The 14,566-nt window shown below is 37.2% G+C and overlaps 1 long non-coding RNA gene across 1 annotated transcript in view; it reads left to right on the forward strand.

The window, feature by feature from the left end:
- Positions 1-7,718: 7,718 nt before the first annotated feature.
- The window catches only part of LOC141498514 (uncharacterized), an 86,463-nt gene continuing 79,615 nt past the window's right edge, over positions 7,719-14,566 (forward strand). The window contains exon 1 of the long non-coding RNA XR_012471666.1: positions 7,719-7,871. This is a non-coding gene — a long non-coding RNA (uncharacterized LOC141498514). The remainder of the gene's footprint in view (positions 7,872-14,566) is intronic.

A 14,566-nucleotide genomic window follows, 5' to 3' on the forward strand; every position in this document is an offset into this window, starting at 1 on the left:
TCTACTTGGGATGTTGGTCTTTGTATGACCTCTGCAAAAAAAATTGGAGAGGTTTCACCATCCTCTTCTACTGGATATTGGCTTTTGAGTCTAAGATAAAATAAGTATATAGTTTGTACCACACCTTCCATGAACATCTCCTTAAGACAGAAATTCCACAAAGTGGGGATCTTTTTGGATTATGAGGCAGGAGACAGTGTTTTATGATGTAGACAATAGATACTACATCTATACATTCACCAGCAACTTTTCAGATCCTCTGTGGTCTATATTCTCCATTGGCCTCTATTCCAAGAATGAAAATATTCTGACTATTGACCTAATATCAAATGCTGCAGAAACCCCACTGCTTGGTTAATTCCTCCAAAGGGGGACCCATCCCTGACCCCTATATATATATATATATATATATATATATATATGACCTTTTTTTCCCTGTATAATGATGTACTTCACTTTGGGATACATAAGAAATTTGTCTTGGTTTGTAATATTCAGGAAATGAACTACCTAGTAGAGGCTGGTCATATATTGATGGTCCACAGATTAGAGAAGAATATATTCAACAAACTATGTGAATTTTGAAAAAAATAAAAGGCAATGGAGAATGATTCCCATCCTAAATGCAGGAAATGGAGGGTCATTGACAATGAAGGGATAGATATTCCAGTCTGATTAGGAAGTTTGAGTCTAATAGTGATGAAACTAGATTATCCAATTATTTAAGGAAATCTCTTTGCCAAGACCATTTGGCAGATAAGGTCATTAGTTAAAGTTTAATAATTTGTTCTAAATGAATGTCAATCTGAAAAAGACTAAGTTTCAGAAAGGCAGAATGGTCCTACATCAGCAGGACCATATCAAGCACCTTTAATATGAATATTTTAAATATGAACAACCACTCTATGCCACTGTTGAACTGAAATGATCCATTTCAGTTGCTTTGTTACATAGAGGCTTTCAAAGAAATGGTCAGTGATAATAAAAACAATAAATGATAATAAATAATAATAATTCTTAAAGGGAAAGATATAAGACCCAAGGAAAGAAACATCTTGGTTGAGGGTCCAAGGGAAGAGAAATTAAGATCAAAGAATACCTTTGTGTCCCCAACATTGGACACATCTTAGACTTTGGAGTGGGTATGGATCTCTGTGCAATGATCTTCAGGGCACTCAAAATAGGAGGAGTATGAGGGATCAATACTGCTGATAGAGGCCACCCTCTGGACTTAGGACACTCAAGTTATACCATTGTTCTATCAGTCTTCCTAACACAGTAGGAATGTACTTTGGTTCTTTCTTTTTCATATTTGTGCTGCTCAGAAACATGGATAAGAGCAAGGAGCTTTATAGAACTCTAGTAGGCATATCTGATTAGTTTTCTACCTCTGAAATCCTAGAAAAGAAGATATGAAGCAGTGGTCAAAGGATGGAAACCCTGCTATCCAATCATGGGGCATAGAAGGTTCTAGCATAGAAGTTTCCTAGACAATTTCAGATAAAGGAAGAGCATGTTAAATAGGAAATGAAGTGGATCTAGAATAGAAACAGGCTATCTCAGACAAACCTGATTATCTCAGAAAAGGATTTTGAACTACCAAAACCACTAATAATTTGAAGGAAAAGTAACATAGATATGTATAGCAGAGAGGAAACAAACTAAGATTCTGCATCCAATCCTCTCTTAGGGACTCCTCTGCTCTAGACCCGAACATATGGTATACACAAGGTTCAACCCTGAACCATCCAATGGAGGTTAGATCCCCTTTTTCTCATATTCTTTGACTCTTTAAACTCCCTCCCCAGTGTTCTAAGAAAAATTTACTGATGGCTTAGATTATGGCTCATTTCTTGGAAGGACAGGTCTCCCCAAAGAGGGGAATAAAAGAGATTTTCAATATACAGTATGATAGGTTATGAGACAGGCATTTATTTCCTATACATTGATATGTCAAATATAATCATAATCATTCATTTGACAAAGTTCAAACTTAATTAAGTGGAGATGTTAACTCCTCATAAACCCTACTGAGATGCTATTTTTTCATTAGTTAATTTATTTTTCACTATTTACAACTCATTTTTTAAACTTTTTTATATTTTAATTTTAAACTTAAATACAAAATAAGAAAAGACTCATGTGCAGCAAAACATGAGGATTCATAACATAAAGTAATAAATTTCTATTTCAAGAAAGCCTATTTAATAAATATTGCACATTGTGTTCAAGAGTCTTTCTTTTCTTTGCTTCCTAATAGGTTTTCTTCTGTTCTCTGTTGTGCAGTTAATTTATTTTTAAAATTCATTTTTAAATGTTTTGGGTTCCAAGTTCTCTCCCTGCCTCAAACTCATTAAGATACCCTAGAGCAGGCTCCAAACTTCCCCCATTCTGAATTAGAAAAAGGTAGAACCCCTGTATGTCCACACTCCATTTCAACCTAAGGAAGACTTGATATTAAAAAAGGATCAGTCCCTTAGGGTTTTGATTCTTTATAAATATTACTTCCTTAATCTCATAAATTCAAGCACAAATTAAAAGATAACCAACCTTTCTTTTATTGATAAATTATTTTTCATAATTTATATCTGATAAATTGTTTTATGAATAAAGTGTCTTTTAACACTATTGGCAAACATAAACCAACACAGAAAATAAAAATGAAGTAAATGAAGTGTACTCTATCCAAAAAAATTAAATCAAACAAAACAAAAGAGCAGTTGTTTTACTGTAGTCTCCTGTGACTTACCATCTGTTAAAAGAATGAGAGAGGGGTTTTGTGTTTTAACTTTAACAAGGCCAAAAAATGTCATTCATTGTTTAACCTGAGGTTTGGAAGGTTATTTTTTTCTTTTTGGCATTGTCTACATTTACATAGCTACAGTCTGTGTGCATATTGCTCTTTCAGATTTGATGTCTTCATTCTGCATCATTTCCTGTAAGTCTTCCCCTATTTCTTTGAATTTTTAAAATCAATCATTTCTTGATGAGGAAGAATGTCCCATTACATTCTTATCCTATTGCATTAACATACCATTGTTTATTCCCTCATTCCCAATCTTTGGGCATAGTTTGTTTCAAACTTTCTGTTGTTGCTGTAGGGTAGCAAATATTTCAATCATTTTGCACTCGTAAAGGTTATTCATCAGAGGGCAGCTGGTAAGAGCAAGTGATTTACCTCAGGTCTTGGTGCTGGATCACATAACCTATCTGGCTTCTATTATTTCTTGACCTGAGTTTTATTTTAAGTCTGGAACTATAATTCCTTCATAGTAAGGAAATCATAGAGTAGAAAATGACACGGTGAATAGAACATTGGCCTTAAGAGTCAAGAGGACAGGAGTTTGAATCCAGCCTCAGAAACTGAACACTTACTAGCTTTGTGACTTTGGATAAGTCACTTAACCCTGATTGCCTCACATCCAGGGTCATCTAATTCATATCAGTTAGCTCTAGAAGAGTAAGTAAGGCTTAGCACAGCACCCCTAACTCAAACTCTTCATCTACCAAGTAGACAGGAAGACAACATCTCTGTCATTTGTAATCTTTGAGAACTGCCTTGGGGGCCCAGAGATAAACTGCCCTGTCCCTCCTCACAAAGACAGAATATATCAAAGGGAGAAGCTGAACCCAGACCTTCCTAACTCAAAAGTTGGCCTTCTATGCACTATATTATGCATGAAATAAGTGCTAAAGCCTTTGGGATGTCTGTTCTTTCCAGTTCTATCTGAGGAATGCAAAAGAGGATTTGATGTTTAAAAAATTTATCAATTTGTCTTCTTGTACCAAATGACTAATATAGAAAAGTTTTACATCTTTGCATGTATATTTCATTGCTTTATTATCTCAGCAAAGGGGGAAGAGAGGAGGGATAGAATGTAAAATTTGGGAATTTAAAAAATGTTAAAAATTGTTTTAACATGTAATTGGGAAAAATAAATTAGATTAACTTTGGAGGAAAAAAAGGGGAAATGCATCAAATCATACAAATTTAGGTGCTACAAACAATGGATATGTCATATAATTATTATTCTTATCCCATGCAGGTAAAAGTTGCCATCCTGATGTTATTCATTTATATTTACAATTCTACTTTTGCACAGGTGAATAAAAGTAACTGATTATTATTGTTCTTGTTTTGTTCTATATTTCATTATTATTATTATTAGTTTTGCTGTATTACTGAGATAGGGAGTTGCAATGATTGTGCATCCTCTCTCCTTTCCTCTTTCTCAAAGTGGAGGCTGCCAAGGTGCTCTTAGCCTTGACTCATCAAACAGAGTGTTTTTTTCAGTGGGTGGGCCATGTCCATTAGAATGCCCTAATTCTACATGGATGTATCATTATTGATCTGGATCCATTATCACCAGTTCATTAGTGTAACTGGGCACAGAAAGCTTTCAGAGAAAATAGAGGCAGCAAGAACATTTTGTGTTCTCTATTAAGAGTAGTAGTCAGATGTGTTTAGTTACTTTAGCCTGGCTTAATTGAAACCTTGTCCTGAATTTTGTTCTCTCCTACCCACTCCCAAAAATTATTTTTCAAATATTCTATTGTCCTTTGCATACTTTATTACTTGACATGTCAATTCAGTCCATATATAAAGCATTTATTTAGTGCCTACTATTCCTAAAATTCTGCGCTGGGCCTACATGAACAGAATTCAGTCCTGAGCAGTGAGAGGAGGACTGGAGAAGTCTTGAAAGCAAAAAAAGTAAATTTTTCTTTCTTTGATTTATTGTGCCCCTACCTGGAATTTTCCTGTATGGAAATCTTCAAAATAAGGCTTAATTATATGTGTCTAGGCATCCCAAAATATAGGTAACAAAAATTCCCAATTCCCATATACTTAATGTTCCAAATGCCTGTTGGATATTGTGAAACCTTTTTTCTTAAACCCATGAAAATCTTATAAGATAAAGAGTAATCAGACACATCTATGAGCAGATCTAGAAATATCAAGCATAGGGCTGGCTAGGTGGCACAGTGGATGGAGCACTGGTCCTGGAATCAGGAGTACCTGAGTTCAAATCCGACCTCAGACACTTAATAATTACCTAGCGTGTGGCCTTGGGTAAGCCACTTAACTCTGTTGCCTTGCTAAAACTAAAACAACAAAAAAAGAAATATCAAACATAAAAATAAGCCCTTTAATAATAACCTTTTCCTCCTCCCCCTCACCTCAAAATATGTTTGGAGCACCTGAATAAGCAATGCCTTTTACATTAGACATACACTGTTTAAGCTTGCCAGCACTGGGGCAGGTTGCCAACTTCAGATCCTGCTAAACAGATAGGAGTCTTTTTTGAGAAGTAGCTATTGAAAAAATTGAATTTAGGTTGAATCCTTGAATTTAGGTTAACCCAAAAAGTAACTCACCAAGATTGGGAAAATTCATTGCTATATGTCCTGTTCAAGTTACTTCTGTTGTAAAGCTTTGTCAATATTCTGCTTTTGGGTGGGAAGCATCCATCCCTCAAAACTATAATTTCTGACCAATGCCCAGACAAGCAAACAAAGACAGAAGGTGTTGGGATTCTTAGTTCACCTATGTAAGCATATACAGCTAGCTTCAAGTCACCATTAATGGCTTCTGCGGAAAGGGGAAGGTGAGGAAGAAATCCCTGCATTTACTCCTCTCTTTCCTGCTCCCAACCATGCAGATCTTCTTAGCCATGCTCTGGGAAGGAGAAGAGACTGAGAAAGAAAAGAGACAGAGAAAGAACAGAAGGGCTCACTTTTATAGACCACTGGAGAGCAGTTGCTATTCTGAAAAGAGTTTGCTTCCCTCACTCTTAGTTACCAGTCTTCTTGAAGGCAATCTCAGGGTCTATCTCAGAGGAATTCCCTGTGTTCTTTCAGGAAGGAGGAAGTTTTTATGCTTATATCTATAGAATGCCCTTCAGAGGACTCCAGACAAAGAAGTCCATGCCTTATGTCTTCATGAAGTCCATGGGATCCCCTTTAAAAACAGAATTGATGCAGGGAGTTATGAGGATATGATGCAGGAAATTATGGACATAGGAGATGTGATTAGAGCTAAATTTTGTGGAAGGAAAAATATTGTCTGTGCCTATCTGGGGAACTTCGTTGTTCAAAGTGATTCCATTGGGTCAAGATGGCCTTGCCTGTTGCCTTTCCTCTAGCTCCTAGTTTCCAGTTACCTGAGCTTGGCCATTGATGGGTCAAGCTTGCTCTGGTATGACAGAAAAATGACATGTTGGACTTAGAGGTCAGGCACCTTAGGACAGGAAGGACCAGTTCATGTTTGCCTATCAGAGAATACCTGAGCCAGGTGCTAGACCACTCCCCAAGCACCACCCTTGTCCTACTACAGAAGTGCATTTAAGTCTTCAGTCTTTCTCTCTGTCTCTGTCTGTCTGTCTGTCTGTCTGTCTGTCTGTCTGTCTCTCTCTCTCTCTCTCCTCTCTCTCTCTCTCTCTCTCTCTCTCTCTCTCTCAACTTCACCAAGCCTGTCCTCTAAGTGCTTACTGCTTCTCCAGGAGGAGAAAAAGTTTTACTATGTATACTTTCTAGGCTTCTATAACAAATCCTGTGCAGTTTTAAATCCCAGGACTGTGTGTGAATTCTTGCACCATTCAAAACTTTCAATCTTAAATCTGGCAACAACAAACCCCAGCAACACAGTGAGAATACAAATTAGTATATGATTAAGTGCATCAGAAAGGTTGATCAGAATAGAATGAATGAGTCTATAAGGGAGGAATCCCTTTTAATTGGGAGAAAAAGAATCCTGGATACCTTCATGGAACTGCTAAGTTGGGTATTGAATAATAGAAGAGATTTAATAAATCTGAAGAGTTTGCTAACATAGGAATAATGGTATGGAATGCTATGATATGGAAAAGTAAATATTTCTGTTAAATTTGAAAGCATAATAATGAACAGATCAATATCACAGCTACTGATTGTATAAAGAGGAGTGATAGGCAATAAGGTATGTTAAGGCTAGATCATGTAAGGCTGGCAGCTAGGCTAAGGAGTTTGACCTTTATCCCTTTGACACTGGGGGTTCTTTGAAGATATTCTGCACTGTCACTTGTGGCTTTTCCTCTTTCAGCTTTCTCCTCTCCCCTTCTCCAGTTCCCTTCTCCTTTTCTTAGTCCTCTCCCTTCCTTTCTCTTCTTCACTTTTCCTCCCTTGGATTCCACTCTTTCTTTTCCCTTCACCCTCCCTTCTCCTTCCTTCCGGGACTGTCTAACCATTCTGCATTCATGATCTATTTTGACCCCTGGCAATCTCTCCTGCTTCCTGTACTTGCTACCTTTATCCAACATGCCTTTCTAAATCTTTTCTTCCCTGAATATGGCTTGGGTACATTATATGGCTGCCTGCATGAGTGATCCTTTTGGACCCAGCTCGGCTGTAACAATGGCCATGCTTGGCTGGGACTCCAAGCCCTTTACAATCCCAGCTCACTGATTGGAGCTGAGTCTCTGGAAAGCGCTCACTAGTTTGGAAAGTCTCGGATTTGCCCACATAGGAGCAATGCAGCCTCCTATCCATCCTAATTAACTAGCTATTTAAATCAAAAGGTCACTCTAGCCCTGAAAGTTCTTGCTATTGTTCTAAGGATGGGGGAAGGGGAGGGGAGGGGAATGAAAGGATTAATTTTAGTAATCACTCTGCCTCGCCTGTTGGGGCCTCGCCTTGTTTTGCTTGGGTCTCTGATAGGTCCATTAAAAGAGGAAGAAGGACAAAAAAATCCAGCCCAGCAACAACCCACACAGAGTCATCTGCTCCAAATGACTGGACCTTTCCATGAGTGTGAAGAACATCCAGATTCAGGAACCTTTTGGGGTACCATGTGCCAGAAAGGGGAATTGAACCCAGAACTTCCTGCCTCTAAGGTCAGTTTCCTCCCTCTCACCAAGCTGCTTCTCTTAATATTAGCAGAGTAATTATCAATAAATGATCTCATATTCTCCATCTTTCCTCTTTGAAAAATAAAGGCCATGAAAATTTCTTAGGAGCTAAAGAATGTGGGTCTCAGTGGGATTGTAAAATATTTGATTATGTTAATGTTTTTCTGAGACAGTCTCAGTCTGATGCATTACTAATTACTCTCTTCTGTTTTTTTCCCCTCTTTCAGCAGGATAACAATGAGAGTACATCCCATTTTCTCCAAGCTGAAAGTGTTTCATAGTTTGTCATTCATTTTAGCTGTTCCTCTGTAAAGGCAGCAAACATTATTTTCATTTTACAAGAGGGGAAAAATAAAACAGGCAGGTCCAGTGGCTTACCTAAAGCCAGAATTGATCACCACATCTCTTGACCACAAGCCACACTGTTCAACCTAAGAACATTTAAGATTAATAAAAGAAACATCCTTTCACTCTCATCATAGTTTAAGGACCTTAGTTACAGAAATGCCACTTAGTTGGCTCTGGGAAATATAAGTTAGCTATTTGAGAACCCCATTCTAGCTCCTTGTATTCCTCTCCCCCAGTTAGGATAGAGTGAATTGGTAAATTCCTGAAGGGCCCTCTGATGATCTATAGCCTAAGAATAGTGACAATATCCCTTATAAGGTTGACATCAAGAGCAGAAGAGCCCTATTTCCAATCTGGTGTATTGGTTTTCAAGGCCCATCTTCTCATTTAGAGGCCTGGGCTAAATTCCAAAATGTGGGCAAGCAATTTGGGAATAAATCTATCCTTAGGGGTGGCTAGGTGCCACAGTGGATAGAGCAAAAGGGGAGGTTAGGAGTGACCTGATTTCTTAATAAACTATTTTCTCAATCAGCTAGATAAAGCTTTGAGGGGTGTGGTAAATTTAGAGTATTTAAGAGAAGACCAGAAGGCATTGTCCAGCTCAAGAATTTTATTTTTAAATTTCTGCTAATATGTAATTCTGTTCTTATCATATTCCATTGATCACTACACATTCTGTTTTCAGTTTATTTCCACTTTTGGTATAAATACAAGTAAGTAGACAATAATTTGTTTTGCATATGCTTTTATTATTTTAGGTGGGGCAGAGAATGAGACTGTAGAATCTTTTAATGGCTATACACTAAGTTGAATTCCCTTTCTTCCAGTCTTTTTTTTTTCTTGCTGAGACAATTAGGGTTAAGTGACTTGCCTAGGGTCACATAACTAGGGTCAAGTATCTGGGTCAAATTTGAACTCAGGTCTTCCTGACTCTAACTATTTTGCCACCTAGGTCCCTCTTTCCTTCAGTCTTGAGAAGCAGTATAGTGAAAACCATTGGACTGGTAAGCCAGAAAGCCTGGGCTGTCTTTCCTAGTTTACACTTACTGCGTTGTGCTTGGGAATCCACTTCTCACTTGCATCTCTGTCTTTGGCTTCTTGATCTGTAAAATGAGGAAGTTAAGTTAGAAAGTAATTGTCCCTTTTGATCCTATTCTCTCTCAGTGAGTAGGTGATGAACCTGTCCAAATCTGAATGCCCATAGTACTTACTGTCTGTTTCATTCACAGGCTAGCAAGCATATTCTGCCCAGGTATTGGTGCATATGGTTTAACTCATCTACCAGACTCTCACGGGAAAGGATCATGTCTTATAGTTAATTATTTTTCCCATGGGGGAAGGTAGATGACTCAGTGGATAGAGTGTTGGGCCTTGAGTCAGGAAGACCTGAGTTCAGATTTGACCTCAGACACTAGCAAAGTGACAGTGGGCAAGTTACTTAATCTCTGTTTATATTAATCTACTGGAGAGGGAAATGGTTTAACCACTCCAGTATCTTTCCAAGAAATTCCCATGGAAATGATTGGTATGTTATGTTCTATGAGGAGTTGGACATGACTGAAAACAAATTATTACTATAGAATCTAGTCCAGTGATTTGGGAGGCAACATGTTGTAGGGGAGACAGTATGGTACAGCGAAAAGAACATTGAACTTGGAGTCACTGTACTTGAGTTCAGACATTAGTTTTGCTATTCACTCCTTGTGTAACCATAACTCAACTTTTCTCTGACCCTCAGTTTTCTCATTTGAAAAATGAGTTAGACTAAATGACCCATAAGATTGTTTTCTTGCTCTGTTTCTAAAATCTTTATAAATATTTGTTGAATTTTCATTGATTGAAACTGGACAATGAAAGTCCTTATCAGGGGGGTATGTTATGTTCAGCCTATTGAAATCATCATATGGATTTGTGCTGGGTGGGGACGGGGGGGGGGGGGCGGTACATGTCCATAGGCACATGTATTCTTATGACTGCTTTGGGTCCTATTGTGCTTTTTTTGATTGACTGTTGAGTAAGAATTGGATGTGCCTACAAAGGATTTGGGGTGGCAGCAGCTTAGCCTCTTTCTTAGTTGTGTTAAATAAAATAAGGCTGCGATAACAATTGTAATCATCCAAGTGGAGATATGGACCAGTGCCCTGTTCTCTCCATCCAACTTGATAAAAATCCATGAGGACATCTCCTTGCTATTGCTTCTGCCTCTGATGTATCCATTCCCTCTCCTCTCCAATATAGCCTCACAATAGTATTGTGATACAGGATTAATAGGTTTTATCTTATTGTATAGATGAGAAAATTGAGGTAGAGTGAAATGATGTGTCTTGCCCATGAGCACAAAGCTAGTAAGCTGTAGAGTTGGAATTTGGATTTAGATCTTCCTAATTTTGACTAGTGTTCTTACACTATACATGATAATTTCCTTCTTCCTTTCCCAAATACATATTTAGAATAACATAAGCTATCATACAACTCCTGAGAGGCAGCTGCCTTGAAACGCCTTGTGGGGTGGCGAAAAAGCATTGGCTCTGACAACATTGTGCAACTCTACCTCACTTAAGTACAATTTACGCATGAATCCCAAGATATCACCCATACCACTTTACCATTCCTACCTCAAAGTCCTGTGGCACCAGAAAAGTAGCTAAGCAGCAGGGGTGGATACACTAGGAGCTGTAGTCACAACCCTGCACACTGATGCCCTAGGCCATAGGGTCATCTCCTCACTGGAAGCAGCAGTGGGATTCAGCAGTCTCCGCCCACCCCACCAGTGTCTGAGCTACCTTTTAAGGATGGAACTACTCACAGGTGGCTCAGGTGGATCTCAAAAGTGGAAAGTAGCCCTGAAAAGGGCTCAGCAACCCTCACACCACAGTTATTAGTCTTCCTAGAATACACTCTATAGAACTTCCCCCACCCTTGGAGGATGGACTTCGCACTCCAGTGGAGTGACTGGTGGATGAGATAGTTTCTACTGGCTCTCCTCTTTTCATTTTGGGTAGGACAGTGAATTGCTCAGGATGAGCAGGTATGTATGGGTTAAAATCTGCTCAACAGATTTCAGTACATTATGCATCTTTCATATCTACCCCCCTCTACTGAGTTTCCCCATTTCTGTTACTGGTATCATGATCCTTCTCTTCCTTCAAGTTCAAAGCCTCAATGTGTTCCTTAATTCCTAACCTTGTATCACATATCCAAGTAGTTCCCAAATTTTGTTTCTATTTTCATAACATTTCTTATGTCCATTCCTTTTTCTCCATTCACAAATTAGCATCCTAGGTCACCTCCTCATCTCTTCTTACCAAGACTATTGCAATGACTTCGTAATTGCTCTCCTTGCTTCAAGTCTCTCCATCTATCACCTGCAGAGCTATCAGTGATTTGCCTAATGTGCAATTCTGACTATATTACCTCCCTATACCAGGCTAAGTTATAAAATCTGCCATTTGACATTTAAAGTCCTTTACAACATGATCTCAGCCTTCCTTTCTAGCCCGGTAATATATTATTCCCCTTTCTGCACTTTACATGAATAGGAAATTGAGCTATGACATCATTCATTATGTAGAAATTATAAAAATAAAGAGGAATGGAGTGATCCTGAAAACTTTCTGCTGAGCTGACATAAAGGACAATTCATTTTGGTTTGTTGTTTTTCCATTGTTTGTGGCAATTATCTTTATTTAGAGAATCATGACTCCTATTGGAAAGTTCTTAATTTATTAACCTATTTAAATTTTTTAATTGTGTATTTTTCAATAAAAATTACTAAGAAGAGAAAATCATTCACTTGACACCTATGTTTATTAAATTTACTGGATAATTAATTACTAACAATTATTATTTACAAATCAGTCCTGTTCCCAGAATATAAGGAGGACTTTAAAAAAATTGAAACATATTCAATCACATTGCTTCCTAAAGCAAAAAAAAGGATTTTGTGCCTGCTTGTGTGTATGCTATTCAAAAATAAAAATATTTTTAATAAGTGTTTATTTCAACTTTATTTCATTCATTTTAATTTCCATTTTCATGTATATATATTTTAAATAATGATTTCATCATAGTATGTATAAGAAGTAATGTAGTATGGAAACCTGCCTTGAAGCCAGGAAGACATGGATTTAAGACTTAGTTTTGTTTTTTTTTTTAGGTTTTTTCCAAGGCAAATGGGGTTAAATGGCTTGCCCAAGGCCACACAGCTAGGTAATTATTAAGTGTCTGAGACTGGATTTGAACCCAGTTACTCCTGACTCCAGGGCTGGTGCTTTATCCACTGTGCCACCTAGCCACCCCCAAACTTAATTTTTTAAAAGAATTTTTATTTATTTAAAGCAATGGGATTAAGTGACTTGTGGAATGTCACACAGCTAGGCAATTATTAAGTGTCTGAGGTCAAATTTGAACTCACATCCTCCTGACTCCAAGGCCAGTGCTTTATCCACCTTGCCATCTAACTGCCCCTTAAGACTTCTGAAACCTATTGTTAGTCTGATTCAAAGTCACAGAACCTAAGACAATAAAGTGAAGAAAACGTGATAACTTTAGTTGATAGAGGGAATATCCTTATTTGGCAATTCCCTATTGCAATGAAGTCACAGGTTCAGTACCTGCCATTAGTACAATAGTGTTGTTCAGACATTTAAAGTTGTGCCCAACTCTTAGTGATCCCTTCTGGGATTTTCTTTTTTTTTTTCTTTTGTATTGATATTTTATTTTTCCAAATATATGTTATGAAAGGGTTTTTTTTTTAACATTTGTCCGTATGTCTATGCATATTTCTAATATACAAAATTTCCTTCCACCCTCCATTTCCACCCCCCCCCTCCTCAGTGACTAGTCAGGTTAATATTATACTTACACATTGTGTTAAGCATGTTTATAGGTTAGTCATTTTTGTTATGAGGAATTAGGATTAAGGGAAAGAAATACAGAAGAGATTTTTTTTAAAAAAGTGATTGCAGTGTTTCTCAGATTCTGAAGGATTTTTTGTTTTGTTTTGTTTTTCTTCTGGATGGGGATAGCATTGTCCGTAGCTGGTCTAATGCAGTTGTCCTAGTTGTCCTAACTACTGAGAGCACCTGCATTCATCAGGATCAGTCATCTCACAATGTTGTTACTGTGTGCAATGTTCTCTTGATTTCACTCCCTTCATTCTACATCAGATCCTGTAATTCATTCCATGCTTCTCTAGGGTCTGATCATTTATGATTTCTAATAAAACAATAGTATTCCATAATATTCATGCATCGTAACTTGTTTAACTTCCCCCAATTGATGGGCATCCCCTTATTTTCCAATTCTTTGTCACTACAAAAAGAACTGCTATGGATATTTTGGAACATTTTCCCTTTTTGTCATCTTAGACAATCTGATAGGTGTGAGGTGATACCTTGTTGTTTTAATTTACATTTCTCTAGTCAATAATGATTTGGAGCATTTTTATATGATCATTTATAGCTTTAATTTCTTCATTTGAAAACATCTATTCATATCCTTTGACCATTTATCATTGGGAAATGACTTGCAACCATATAAATTTGATGCAGTTCTCTACATATTTTAAAAATGAGACCTTTATCAGAACTCCTAATTGTGAATATTATTTCCCAGTTTGTGCTTTCCTTCTAATTTTGGCAGCACTGATTTTATTAGTGCAAAAACTTTTTAATTTAATATAGTCAAAAATCATTCCATTTGCAGTTCATAATGTATTCTATTTCTCGTTTCATCATAAATTTGTTCCTTCTCCATAGATCATAGAGATAGAATATTTCTTGTTCTATCTATGGTATCACCCTTTATGTCCAAATCCTGTGCCCATTTTGACCTTATTTTGGTATAGGGTGTAAGATGTGGGTCCATGCCTAGTTTTAGCCATACTATTTTCCAGTTTTCCCAATAATTTTTGTCAAATAGTGAGTTCTTATCCCAGAAGCTAATGTCTAGGTTTGTTAAATAGTAGATTATTGTAGTTATTTACTATTGTTTCTTTTGAATCTATTCTAATTCACTGATCTATTACTCTTAACAGTACCAAGTAGTTTTGATGACCACCACTTTTAGATTTTTAGATCTGGGAGAGCTAGGCTACCTTCCTTTACATTTTTCAACAATTTCCTTGCAATTCTTGAACTTTTGTTGCTTCAGATGAATTTTGCTACTGCTTTTTCTAGTTCTGTAGGAATAGTTATTTGGTAGTTTGGCATGGCATTGAATAAGTAATTTAATTTGATTAGAATTGGCATTTTTATTATATTAACTTCACTTAACCATGAGCATTTGACATTTTCCCAATTATTTAGCTCTGACTTCATCTGGGAGAAGTG

Source organism: Macrotis lagotis, chromosome X, assembly GCF_037893015.1.
Source record: "Macrotis lagotis isolate mMagLag1 chromosome X, bilby.v1.9.chrom.fasta, whole genome shotgun sequence".
NCBI lineage: Eukaryota > Metazoa > Chordata > Mammalia > Peramelemorphia > Peramelidae > Macrotis > Macrotis lagotis.